We start from the raw sequence: 14,430 nt of genomic DNA, 5'->3' as shown, positions 1-14,430 counted from the left end.
ACAACTTCTGCGCTGGTTTCGTTCCTACCTCGATGGAAGGCACCTCCAAATCAGCATTAAGGACTGTCTATCTGCACCCTTCTTCGCTACATCCGGCATACCACAAGGAAGCCATCTCGGTCCAGTAATATTCCTCCTCTACTTTAATGACGTCAATTTCACATTACAAGGACCCCGCCTTTCTTTCGCCGACGACATGAAAATTTTTCAACAAATACGGGATAAAACCGATGCCGAGCTTCTTCAGAGGGATCTGGACAGCTTTAGCACGTGGTGTGATCAAAACAGAATGGTTTTAAACCCGAGCAAATGCTCAATCGTTACGTTCACGCGGAAACGCCAACCGACTCAGTTTAACTACCATTTCTTCGGCTCGAGCATTCCAAGACACTCTCACATCAAAGATCTCGGAGTCATCATGGATTCGGCATTAACATTCAAACCACATACGTCATACATCGTGGATAAGGCATCACGACAGCTTGGGTTCATCTTCCGAATAGCGGAAAACTTCAGGGACGTATATTGTCTTAAATCGCTTTACTGCGCGTTGGTCCGCTCAACGTTAGAATATTGTTCAGCTGTTTGGAATCCGTACTACCAGAATGGGATTGACAGAATCGAGGCTGTTCAACGCAGGTTCATATGCTTCGCCCTTCGTCATCTCCCATGGCGAAACAGATTTCAGCTGCCGAGCTATGAAAACCGTTGCCAGCTTATACACCTCGATACACTCAGCATTCGGAGGGACTGCTCTCGAGCCCTGTTCGTCTCGGACTTACTCTCTGCCAGAGTGGATTGCCCTACAATCCTCGGACGTCTGGATCTTCAAGCCCGCGTTCGAGCTCTCCGTAATAACTCCCTTCTGCGAGTTCCGTTCAGGAGAACCAACTATGGTTGCCAGAGCGCTGTAACCGGACTCCAACGAATTTTTAACAGTGTGGCGACGGCCTTCGACTTCAACCGGACGCGGAATGCTATAAAAGCGAAAATGTTGTCAATTTTAAAATGTAATTAGTTTAAGCAACCACCATTGGGGCCAAGGGGCTTGTTGGTGAAGGTAATAAACATAAATAAATAAGTATCATAATTCGAAAATCAGAGATGAATCATACATATTATTATATAAAATTGTTTAATTTTATACGAAGATCAGGATTCTGCCACAATTTTAATTTTCCCGTGCCATAACCGCGAATTCAAGTGGCTTGGCGCGAATCATGTTGTCGCCGACTCATTGCGAATCAGATCAGAAAAATATTCCATCTCTTCTACTACTTGCGATGGTTCACAACTCCCCACCAAACTAAAAAATGATGAATAATTTTTTATAAATGTTACAGCCTGTGGATGCATTAAGGTGCCCTTAACAAATACCAAGTTTAACATTGAAAATCGACCAATATTTATGATAGTTATGCCCCGTAAACAAAACTATGTTCACAAATCCCCACCGTCCCCTATTAAATTTCTTAAAACTAGAAGATTACAGATTAAGACTAAACAGGAGGAGGCGTTAGGTAACTAAACATAATTCTATAAATATTAGACCTCTGCACATTTTGATAATGTTTTGAAATATACATAGGTCAGCTCAAATTTTTGTTTCAGGTGTCAATTTAAGAACTTTCGCCTAAAATGGTTTAATTTGAACATAATTTGGAGGTGTCTCCAATCAAAAATCGTTTTTTTGATATGTTTTCATAGTAAAGGGCGAACACGAAATTATTGCGACACATTCAACAGGGCATAACTTGTTTACCATTGGGTAAAAATCAACCAAATTTTGCACACTTTCTCATTGACTTGAAGTCGTGTTTTTCGATTCAACGAAAATGGAGGTGAACCAACGCGAGTCGAGAGAACAAACTCTTTCCAAACACCTGGAATTTCCTGACCTGTCGCACCGGCAGTTGGGAAAAATGTTGAACATTCACCATTCAACCGTCTCCAGAGTGTTGAAGCGGTTCCAGGAGCGGTTGACGTTGGACCACGGCAAAGGAGCTGGAAGAAAACCGGGACTGGAGAACAAAAAGACGGAGGGAAAGGTGAAGCGGATGATTAAAGCAAATCCCAACGTCTCAAGCCGTGATTTGGCTAAAAAGATCGGCATGTCGCAGAGCTACGTCCAGAATGCAAAGAAGAGAGCTGGACTACATACATACAAGGTACAGAACTTCCCAAATCGCGATGAGCGGCAACAATCGACGGCTAAAACTCGGGCACGGAAGCTCTACGAGAAGATGCTGACAAAATATGGCTGCTGTGTGATGGACGACGAAACGTGTATAAAAGCCGATTTTAAGCAATTTTCGGGGTTGGATTTTTTCACCGGCAAGAGCAAGTTCTATGTGGACGACAAATTTAAGAAGAAGAAAATGTCGAAGTTCGCCTCCAAATATCTCATTTGGCAGACCATCTGCTCTTGCGGACTGAGGAGTGAGCCTTTCGTGACAAAGGGCACAGTAAATGGCGAGATCTACAAATCTGAGTGCCTCGAGAAGCGTCTTTTGCCGTTCTTGCAGCAGCATGACGAAGCTCTGCTATTTTGGCCAGATTTGGCATCATGCCACTATTCTAAAAGTGTCCTGGAGTGGTATGAGGCCAATTCTGTCCATTTTGTTCCAAAGGACATGAATTCGCCAAACTGTCCGGAGCTGCGCCCGGTGGAGCAGTACTGTGCAATTATGAAGCGGGAACTTCGGAAGAGCAAGAAGACAGTCAAAGACGAGAAGGACATGTTAAGAAAATGGAAAAAAACTGACAAACTGGTACCGGATGACACTGTAAAGACTTTGATGGGGGGCATCAAGCGAAAATGCGTTCAAATTTATACTCAAGGCTCCATCGATTAACTTTTCTTTTGATTTTTGAAGTAAATACATGTATAACCCTAAAATTTTGGTTTGATTTTAAACATTATAAGAAAATTGGCATGACATTTTCGGTGTCGCAATAATTTCGTGTACGCCCTTTAAGAGTTAAGGCACTGATAACTGACATACAAGTAAAGTGTTCAACTTGTGTATGAAATTAAACTGTCGCTTTGAAATGACAACGGCAAGTAGCAACTTGCCACTAGTCAGATCGGTCAGCAATCGCTATACGGGACTTGTATGCAAACTTGGATACAATGGTGACTCACGCATGCAAACACGTATGCGATGGTGATTTTCAACGTATTTTCATTTAAATGCTTACACAGGTTTTTCGGGAAAGTTTGTTCTAGCTTATATGTCTGTTCTTTGTGGTTAAGGAGCAAACCTCAGGAACGTTTACATTCAGGGGTGTATTTTTTCGTCGTATAACAGTTGAACACTTTCAAGCCATTCCAGCCCAGTTAGTTAAATTTAGGGGAGTGTAGAGTATTTCTGGGATTTTTCAAACGCATATATAAGATATAATCGAGATTCTGTAAAATGGTTGGACAATCAATATTATGAATTACATTATTTTCTGCATACAATTTTTTCAAGCAATTTTATCAAAAGATGGCGGCTGTGCAACGTTTACTTTCGAGTGCTGTTTTTTCGAAGGATTCATGACCAGAAATCTACCTGCCATTTTAAATGAAAAATAGCTGAAAAGTTAATTAAAATCGGCATCAAATAGTGACGAGCGGTAAAATACGGTGGGAGAGTCACGGGTCCGGAAATTGTACATCCAGATGCTGACGAAGCCTCATCGTCTCACTATGGATGTTGAGACTTACGTCAAGGCGGACTTCCGGTAGCTTCCGGGGCTACTGTTCTTCACCACCCAGCACAAGTTTGATGTTCCGGAAGAAGTAAGGAAGCAGATACTTTCACAATTTACCATAATTTGACAAGCGATCTGTTCATGTGGCAAACGGAGGGCGCCGTTCGTGACTACCGGTACTGTAAACCGGGAGATCTACCTCTAGGAGTGTCTACAGAAGCGTCTGATTCCTCTGTTGAAGCAACACCAGAGGCACCCTAAGAAGGTCAAATCTGAGGAAGACATGAGGAAAAAGTGGGTTTCCGTACAGAAGAAGCTGCAACCAAATGTTGTACAGAACCTAAGGAGTGGAGTTAAGCGTAAGGTCCGAGCGTACAGTTATGGTATGGAAGTTGAATGACATAAATATGCCTAAAGTATACTAATGGGTTATACTTTATTGTCTGAAAGTTTGAAAAAATTGGTCCACTAGGTAATTTTCAACAGAGTTTTTTTTCCGTGAAGCAATTTAATGTTGGACACCCTTTAAAGCACATTTTGAGTTATTTAAAAACACATTTCTAGAAACTCTACAGCGCAGTTGCCCCTAAATAAATTGCGTTTTGAGAACACAAAAATGTTAAATAATTATTTGATAATATATCAAATTAATTATTTATTTAATTTAATCTATGTTGCTAAGTCAGTGCCAGATACTGATGACACGAACTCTAAACTCAAATTTCGCCACTCCATATTTAATTTACTCAATCAGCATACTTTTTTTGTTAACAGGGTTTTTTTCACCTTCCTAGTACAGCACGTCACACGGTTAGTGTTACGATCCTCCTGCATTAAGAATCCTTCCACCATTATGAAGACATTTTTCAAACATGTTTTAGGTTTCAATTAAAAAATGTTGAACGCATCCTTTCTCATCTTTAACCACGGTATGTAAAATATAAAGCGTTCTTTTTCCAAGATTGCTCGTAAATTTGTCGGTGTTTTCAAAACCCAGATAATTTCCATCATTTAGCGTTTTTTATATTATATTGAACGACGAGACACTGCCACCAATAACAGCGACATTAACCCAGTCTAATCCGATTGTTCCGTATCGGCTGCTAGTTACCTGCTTCACCTCTCTCTCTGTCGTAAAATGACTAGCTGCCAGCATGCAGTGAGGACACCATCATCGCCGCCCGCCAACGGTCAACATTCTTCGGAGAAGGGTTAAAGCCCAGATGATGAGGATGCCTCCTGTATGTTTTCCCGATGGCTGACGCTTCCAACTACACACCCCACCGGTGGGTGAAGTGGGGCTCGGGGACGACGTGGTCGAAAACGCGGACGATGTGGCGTTGCTGGTTGTGTTATTGTTGTACGAGATTGGCTACATGCTGCTGGATTTTTGCAGAACCGAACCTGCACGAGAGCGAGAGCATAAGCAACAACATTAAAAGGGACTTTGGTGGACTGGCCTGGACGGGGTTACGAGGTTTGCTGAGTTGCGGGGCTGCTGGTATCGGATACATGATTATGTATAAATAACCCCAGCACACGCCATGGAATCGAAAATGAGAGAAGTGAGTCAGCTGAGAGTGAGTGGGTTCTGTGTGTATACTTCGGTCGGATGGTCGGTTGGTTGGTCTGTCGGTACCAGGAGTTTTGGCGGGGACCTCGGCCCTCTAGTTGTCGGTCTGTTTGGTTGGGTGGTGAAACGAAACCAATGTGCTTAGTTAGCAGCACCCCCGCCCTGCCTCGGCACTGTACGGTGCGGTGCTACACCGGGAAATGTTCGTGTGCTGCATCTAATTCAACTTGTTGTAATTATAGCGACCAGAGGAAAACGCGCACGTCGGGGTTTTTGTGGGGGGCCATCCCGTGTGTGAGTATATGGCGCACTGGAATCCCTCTGCCAGATCGAGGCCAGCAGGAAAACCATAAAAGCGATTTTAGTTTAAAACAGTACTTGGCTGACTTTGGAAGCAGCAAGCGAAAGCTCCTCTTTCGGATCATCTGCCCTGGCAGCTGGGCCAACACTCGCATACCGGTGGCCAATTTATGCGGTTCAAGGCAGTAATAACGGTGGAACCAATTTTGTGGAAAAAAAATTTGACATTTTCGCGTGAAAGGTTCAACAAGCCACGGTGTACCAGTTAAAAAAAACAGCAAAACACTTCCCGGAGTGTGGGATTGACCAACGAAATAAAATCGCGTACATTATAAAGTCCTTAATAGAGTAAAGTGGTTGTTTTTTTTCTCGCTCGTTGTTGGTCTCGGTTTTGGCCAACCTCTATCCCCCTGGGTTGTGACTGTGACTGTGTGTTCATTCGGGACGGGAAAAAAAATAAACCGTGACGCCCTCAGTGTGTGTGGCCACTGGAGCACGCCACTCTGAGGTCCAGGGCTAGCAGCGGTGGTGGTCAAAAGCTTTTTTTTCTCGCCAAATTTCGGTTTGGGGTTTTCGCTGTTTTTTTTATCCACTCGCGCTCGTACAATTCGATTTCCACGTCTCCACTGGGGAGCCACGGAAAGTGCGAATCGCTGTGATGATGGTGATGGAAAAATAACCGGGTGCGAACAGGACCATAAAAAACCAACGCGCCAACACGCGATTACGCGATAGCAGTGGGATTTTTCACCGCCAAACCCTCCGAACGCCAACGAAGCAGCAGTCAACGAGTGGCGAAAAAAAACTCCTGTCCTGACAAAAATGTGAAGTGCTCCAAAAAAAAACTTGTGAAAATATATTTATTTGTGATTTGATACGGATACCGCAGAGTGGTGGTATGCGTGATCAGAGGGGTGACACAATTGTGTGTTAAGTGACGAGTCAACGGCAGCAGGGAGCATCGCGAAAAAAAACCGACTCGCGAGTTTTTTTCCTGGCGGGGGTGTTGTTGTTGTTTTTGTTGTAGTCGTTTTTTTTTTTTTTTTTTTTTTTTATTTCGATTATAGAGGTTTTAACTTTAAGGTCATTCGCCTCTTCAGGTTAGAAGAATCTCTTATGAAAAATTTCTAACCCTATGTGCGGGGTCGGGACTTGAACCCAGGTGCGCTGCGTACAAGGCAATCGATTTACCAATACGCTACGCCCACCCCAGAAATATTTCCCAACCAAGCCAAAACAACTCTGTGTGTCTGTGGACGGTGGGTGCCAGTAGTGATCCACAATTCATCTGATCCGCCGGACCCGTTGAGATAAAAACGAAAACCGCAGTTGAATGTGCTGTACGCAGTTGATCAACCACGCGCCGCCACCACCACCACCACCAGGATCATGCACACCCACCGCGAGTGAGTGAAGTTCCCGCGTACCGTCGGAGTGAGAGCAAAAGTGATGAAAAAATATATGTTCGCCCCCAAGTTGGTGGTTTGTGACGCGAAAGAGATTGAATAGAATGATTTTGGGGAATACCGACGAAAGCGCATAAAGAACCTCGGATGGTGGACAACCGTCGGCAAATCCCAGAAGCGAACCGCAGCGGGCGCCCCCGAATGTGAGTAAGTGAGTTGAATTGCCGAAAAATTTAATTGACTAGCGGAATCAGTTCAATCTGTTTTAACCACACACCCTAACGCGTACACAAACGCGCACACATACACATACAAATGTAGGCATACGGATGCACATATCCAGCCACGAAACGGTGGCAACATTGGGAGACCTATGGTCATCCAGTCTGCGGGTTTGATGAAAGCGATGCGGGTTGAAGAAGAGTGAGGGATTTTTTCGATGGTCAACCAAAATGGCTGGATTGATTAAAGGGATTTGGAGAACCACTCTCGTGACTGGCAGTACTTTTTTGTGGTTAGTTAGAATGTATATTTACGGTAGCATCGTGTGCAGTATTAGTCAAGTGATAAAATTCACAACTGGAAGTTTGGTTTATGACCTTCTTTGTTCAAACTTGTTTATCAACGTTCACCAATATGATAGACATTAGCTTCCCTAGGTACCGCGAAGTTATTGTAATCATTAAAATACCCACCGGAGCCAGTGGGTATTTTAATGATTACAATAACACGGTGCTACAGTGGTTTTGTACTTTTCGAGTGACCTAGTATAGTAATGTTGTATTTTGTATTCACTCAAAATCTTGATTTATAGCAAAAAAAACGATTTTTGGTTCTTTTGGCACTAAAAAATTAAAATTTTACATTTTTTTGAGTGTTCTGGAAAGAAGAAGAACTAACCTTTCTAACGGTATGCTATGTTATGTTATTTTATCAAAAATACCGAATTGACCGAATTGTTTCATTGTCATGCTTACTCTGTTGGTAGTTTGAGTAAGAATTATGTTGCTGGTAGCATTTCGCAACGATGATTGCACATAAGATAGTGAGTGACCCGAACCACAAGAAATAGTCACAAGCAAAGCATCTTAATTAGGATGAATACCTAATGGAAAAAGAATTTATTTATAGATATCTGTCTATTAACTTGAATTCCTTTTGCGCTTGTTAATGATCTGTTGGAATATTTGAATAATTTAAAACAGTGAAAATTCCATTCATTTCCACACAGAAAGCTGCGCTTCTCTAGTTTGGGACGGGGTTGCCATCCTTTCAGATCTTTAAGTGTCTTCCAGAGATACTGATTTGTTTCTGTTTATATCAGATTTTAAAGCATTTGTCCATATTTATCAGAACAATTTAAAAAATTACGAAATAGATTACAAGAACACGTCTTTGATTCTTATACTATTTTGGGAGATTAGCTGAAAAAAACATCGTACCAAAGTTTCTTTGCTTTTAGTAAAAAAATTCCCGAATTTCCTTCAGATGGTAATTCCAGTAATCCAAGAGGTTGATGCACCGGGTCGGCAACAGCAGCAGCAGAAGGCATACATATTCAAACATTGCACTTAGCTCTGTATTTGAAAACCGCAACCGTAAGTGTGTATTGAAAACGGCACTCCGTGACGGTCAGCTAGTGTAGAGGCATGCGATGAATGACATACTCGTTGTCGTGCTGCCCTCCACTGGAACCGTCAGTTATCAAATGTGTAAAACACCTCAGCCGAGTGTTTTCAGCTTTGAGGAACACCTCGAAACTTACATCAATATCCAATATTATTGCCGCTTGCTGTGTGTGGGAAAGATTGATTTATTTATTTAGTCCGATTAAATCAGATAAAACTAAGCCACGCCTATTTGATTTGTACGTATCGAAAATGTTGAGCCCAGTTAGCTCGACTCTTATCGTTACACTATACTGGTTTTAAACGGTATGTGCTAAAATACGTTTATTTAGGCCCAAATGATGTAGCTTAGCAACGAAAAGGAAAATAATGGGAAACTAATCATTAAAAGAATCTTCTACGTGATTGCGCACTGTTTGCTGTATTAAACTAACTTTCTAACTCTCACGTACGTCTGACGAATAAAATACAGTAATTTCAAACTATTGACCAACAATGTTTGCAGTAGCTGCAAAAGAAATCATTTTATCCGTTTCATTTAGTCTAATCGATGGATGCTTGTGTTAGTGTGTTTTGGGGATCCTTTCGGATTACGCTTTTGCGGAAAAAGATAGGTGTGTACTATCTTCTGTGGTAAATTTATTACTACTTTATTACTATAAACAGATGTATGTACTTTCGTTTTTCGACGAAATATTCGGAACGGTCAACTCTATGGTTATGTTAGAAATGATATACGGTTGTGTTAGAGGTTGATTCGATCTTCACGAATACGTGATTGCAGGTGTCTAATGCTTTCTGCATTAAGGTAGTTTTCTTAGAATAGTTAGTTTGTTGAAGTTGGTCGAAGTTTGTCATTTAATTTTTCAGTTCGATGATGAAATCTGGCGTTGACTGGTTGCTGGGTGGTTCTATGCGTATCGTAGGGTCGTCTCAGAAGTTGTTTCTGTGGCGGATGCTTGCAGATATTCCTTGAGTCTTCCTTCCCTCCCCTTTTTCTCATTCCGAGGAGTACGATCAGATTCTGTCCACTGGTTATTCTGGCTGCATGGATGCTTTTTATTTACCCGTTTCAATAAGGTTTTCAGGAGAGTTATATAAAAAATCTGGTTTAGTCTTTGATTGAGAGTATCAGCATATATTGGCTCAAAGTGCACGTTCCCCGTATGTAGTCCGGGATTTGTGCCTTGCCGTGTGTTTTCATCTTTTCCTGAGCGGAAAGAACGGAGAAGTAGGAAGGAGCAAGTAGAATTGGAAGAGTGGAAAACACAACAGCACAAAAACAAAAACAAACAGCAGGCAAGCCAAACTCACATGTACTTACTCGCCTGCGAGTAAGCCTAAAGCTCTTTAACACATTGGATGAGGAACTTTAGTATGTCTCTAAGTTTCAGTCGTCAATGTAAGGACGGCCGAAAACTCGAAGTCGCAATTGCGCTACTGCTGGGCAGTTGCATTTCAGATGATATGAGATTCCGTAGTCGGATTCACAAAGATCACATGAAGATGACTCAGCGCGCTGAATAGATGCCATGAGATAATTGAGTATGCAGTGCCCTGGTCAGCGAAAAATGTAGAAGATTTTTCAAAATCACTGGACATGGTTGTTCTAGAAACGTCTTTATTTGACGACACGTTTGTATATTTCTCCAATAATTGCGGTGCTCGGACGAAGCTCAGGACCGTATTTTTTCGCTTATCTAACTTGTCAAAATTGGTAGAGCGGGCTCAGGACCAACGAAGTCAATCGCTGCACCTGCTCTGGCCAATTCATCAGCCCATTCCTTTCCAGTAATACCGGAATATCCGGGCACCCAGACAAGGTAGATAGTGTTGACAATGATTAATTCTTCGACTTGGGTTCGGTACGCAATCACTAACTTGGACAGTGATTATAGTTCATGATAGTGCTTCCTGTATGAGGTGTATGTGTAATGATTTAATATTTAGAGAGCCTCAATGGTAGCTGTCGGAGTTGCCATTCTTTACAGATAGTTTAGCTTTGACTGGACCATCATCACCTCTCCCCTCTGCACCGGTTGTTATTAGCTTCTTAGTGGAAAGAAGCATTGAAGTTTTGATTGGGTTAACTGATAATTTATCTTCTGGAAACTACTGTTCGACAGCTTTTAATGCTTGTTGCATTAAGTCAAAGCTTATTCCGATGCAAAGTCCAGTAATTAGTATTTGATAATCGTCATCAAACCCGTAGGTCGGAAATCCAAGCTCATTGAGTTTCCTCAATAAGCCGCATAGCAATAAGCATTCCATAACAAAGGTGACAGAACACCACCCTTAGTACAGCCGCAAATACTCAATTTCCTTATCTCTGCCTGTATTAGTGACGAGCAAACAATGCGGTTACTAAGCATTGCGTTTATCCAACCCGAGATACATGTAGATATCCCATGACCGCGCGTCGCTTCCAGAATAGACTGGAAGGACGCATTGTCAAAAGCACCTTCAATATCTAGGAACACACCCAAACTACATCGTTTGAGCGAGAGGCCCACACTGATATGCATGTTGCATTTTATGCAGCGGATATACAACTAAATCGACGCTCCTGATGGGATGATAATATCCGTTTCACAGCTTTTAGTAGGAAAAAACTTAAGCCTAAAACTCTTGACTTCTTCATAGCTTGAGCGCCCTCCTTTGGGAATAAATCTAACAGTTATTTCTTGCCATACTTTCAGGATTACCCGGTAGCAAGACTGGAAAGTATAATCTTTTTCAAGACATGCTTGAAAATATCAAATCCCTTTTGAAGTAGCACGGGAAGTATACCATCTTTTCCAGGCGATTTGTATCGAAACAACCTGGAAAGTGTGGGTCGAAAAGACAATTAGGAACATCCATTTCGTCCGTCACATCAACACAATTTCTGGTTTTTAAGGAGTTCATCAGAGAATTTTTCGATTTTGAGAGAATTTTATTGAACCTTCCGGCAGTCGCGCTAATGCACTGAGTGCACACTGCTCTGAAAATCTAGCGAAATCGTCTTAGAGCAGTTGCGGCTGCTCGTTCAGTAAGCCATTTGCGCGACTTCCGGAGGGTTAACCTTCTTGCCTCGTTCAGAAGAGAGACATTAGTGCGTAGGTTTTTCTTATCTGTACTACGAGCTGACCTGAAAGCCCTGGAGTCATCACGCAGAAGCCGGTTCCAAGCTCTTCTCATATCCTTCTCCATACTTTCAAGCTCAGCACTCCACCAAGGGGTCGGACGACCTAGTCCATTCAACAGCACGAAGTGGACAAGCTTCTTCGTAGGATGCTACTATGAATGAGTTTGTCGTATCCACGACGTCATCCAAGTCGTCTAGTTGACTAATTTCTAGGAAATTTAGTCGCCAAGTTTTCTAAAAAGAGGTCCAAGTTTGTAGATGTAGGATTACGATACCACATTGAGGGTAACATCAAGATGATCGAAAAATATATATTTATGATCGGATAGAGACGGTTCAGTTTCGTTTGGAACCTACCAATTTCCCGCCTCATGCAAAATTCTTTCAGAGCAAAGCGTTATGTCTAACACCTCCTCTCTCCCAGACCTTGCAACAGTTGGTTGGTTTGCCACATTCAGAATATGGAGATTTGTATTACTTATGTACTCCACCAGTTCAGAGCTTCTCAGATTGATGTCTGAGCTGATGTGATGCATCACTGCCCATAATGAGCGATAGCCCTTTTCTGCTATAATATGATACAACGCTTTCAAAATTATCTGAAGGAGATGACTCGTTATGCGGTAGATATGTTGAACAATATATGTACTTTTTATCTATGTTACCGACAGTCAGAGTAACTGTGATTGCACAGATAACGCGTCAATAGCCTTATTTGCAAGAATGCAAGCACGAGGCATTTCCTGTGAGTTAGTCATGCCTGTCTTGTTGTAAGCAATGATGGCAGTTTTAAGTAATTTTGCAATATAAGTCGAGATAGATTCACAGTTGCTGTACGTTTACGCTTGAGATTGATTTGTGCTATTCTAACCATTTCATTTCCAATATATGTTGCAGAACTACTAGAGGGCACCAAGCAAGTTGGGGTGTTAACGAATGTAGCGAGCCATATCAGGTTTAAATGGGGCATAATTATTTGATTCCCATGATTTGCGAAGAAAATATTGGCCCACTGTGTCAGAGATTCGCATAACACAGTAAGGGTAAAACCCAAAATGCTCCGTGCGCGACTGGCATGTTTTATACCCTCCAGCCATCAAGTCCTCGGCGCGGAACTACACCTTGACTTAGGGACTTCTGCTGCTGTATCTACCCCTTGTATTAAGCGTTGCATCCAGCCGTGAGTTAGATGTTAGATGGTATATGAATACACAGATCACCAAGTCATTACCCTGGTAGTGAGATAGTAGATTTCTCACATAATTCGCATTCATATTATACTCGTGGCATTTACAGAGAGTAACTGTAGACATCTTCCGACTCTGGTGGCAACTGTGACGACTCACATCTATCTTGCTATTTCTCTATCCATCTCTATGTTGTGTCATACGATTTTATACTATTCTGAAATATTTGTTAATGTCCAAGCTAATTTGACGTGTGCGATGTAATTGTGAAGGTTTGGGAAGACAGAACTATTTTTGTCTGCTGTTTCCCTATGATTAGTTCTGTGCAATTTAGTATACCGCAAAGCCATTCACGGAAACAAATTTAACATTAAAACCCACATCGCAAAGAAACTAAATGTATAGCACTCATTAGTCCACATCTCCGGACCGAGAATTCCGAACGAAACAATTCGCAAGCTATAAGGGTGACTGGAAAGAGACTGCATTGTAATCGACTTAGTGAACGGCTTTTGTGCTATCGACAGCTTCTAAACTAAGCAAGAGGTTTTCAGCTTTTGAACTGAGCAAGATGAGAACCGAGAGCGGTTTTGAGATTGGATACAATTATAGCCAAAATCATTTATAAGTTGCAAATAAAGTAGGTGGAGTTGGCTACCTAGAGGAAGACCGGTGAGTATTACTGTAGGACAACAACGACTGCAATAGCTATTCTAAATTTGAGGTCCACTAGTTATGGACAGGTATCCTGCATTGCATTTGAATATTGTATAGAAATTAGAACGGAAAACCTTACTGTTTCGCCTATTTATTTCCAGAGATGCGACATTAGAGTGCAGTTACTTCGATTCGAACACAGAGTTTACAGTTATCTTTATTTTCTTTAAAATAGTAAAGGAAACTTAAATTCCACACTCGGTTTAAAACTTCTACATAGGAGAAGATAGGGTAAACCGAACTCCCTAAGGAAATATGATCATAATTTAGCTATAGAACATTAATTGAGAGAATTAAATTAATGATATTGTTTAACCAACATTTTCACCTGTAACCGCTATCATAACGCTTTGCAAAATATTCAAAACCACGAAAATATTCAGTTTTTCAAAATCATTATAAATTATTATCATTATAGGTTATGCAATTCTTCGGTTTACAAAACGTTTTTGTTTATATTTCGGGCTGCAATTTCCATATGCAGTGTATGTTTACTATGACGGACATCTAGCTGGTGTTCTTAGCGCATTTGCCCAAAATTCCACGCGGCCTTTCCCGATCGAAAGGAACGGCCGCGCTTCATGAAACACCGGGCTTAGCCGATCTGTCATAATGTCGCAAAATTGCATAACGAAGGGCTGAATGAGAACACAAGTTTTCTAAAAATCAGCCCTGTGTTATGCACCGTTTTGTGCAGGTTGAGTATAACAGATATGCAAGTGGTGCCAAGTTCACCACATTCAGTAAAATTCAAAAATTCTTTTTAGATTACAGAATTGATAAAATTGGTTTA

At 41.6% G+C, this 14,430-nt stretch overlaps 1 protein-coding gene across 4 annotated transcripts in view; it reads left to right on the top strand.

The window, feature by feature from the left end:
* Nucleotides 1-6,785: 6,785 nt before the first annotated feature.
* LOC131680502 (runt-related transcription factor 1) overlaps nucleotides 6,786-14,430 on the top strand; it is a 222,313-nt gene continuing 214,668 nt past the window's right edge. For 2 of the 4 annotated variants that reach the window (XM_058961247.1, XM_058961215.1), the window contains exon 1: nucleotides 6,786-7,181. The gene's annotated coding sequence lies outside the window, so the exon portion shown is untranslated. Of the gene's footprint in view, nucleotides 7,190-14,430 lie in introns of all 4 variants that reach the window. The other 2 variants (XM_058961221.1, XM_058961233.1) reach the window with 2 other exon arrangements.

This window comes from Topomyia yanbarensis, chromosome 1 (assembly GCF_030247195.1).
Source record: "Topomyia yanbarensis strain Yona2022 chromosome 1, ASM3024719v1, whole genome shotgun sequence".
Lineage (NCBI taxonomy): Eukaryota > Metazoa > Arthropoda > Insecta > Diptera > Culicidae > Topomyia > Topomyia yanbarensis.
Note: the sequence above shows the minus strand (reverse complement) of the source record. Positions and strands in the feature narration are given on the sequence as shown.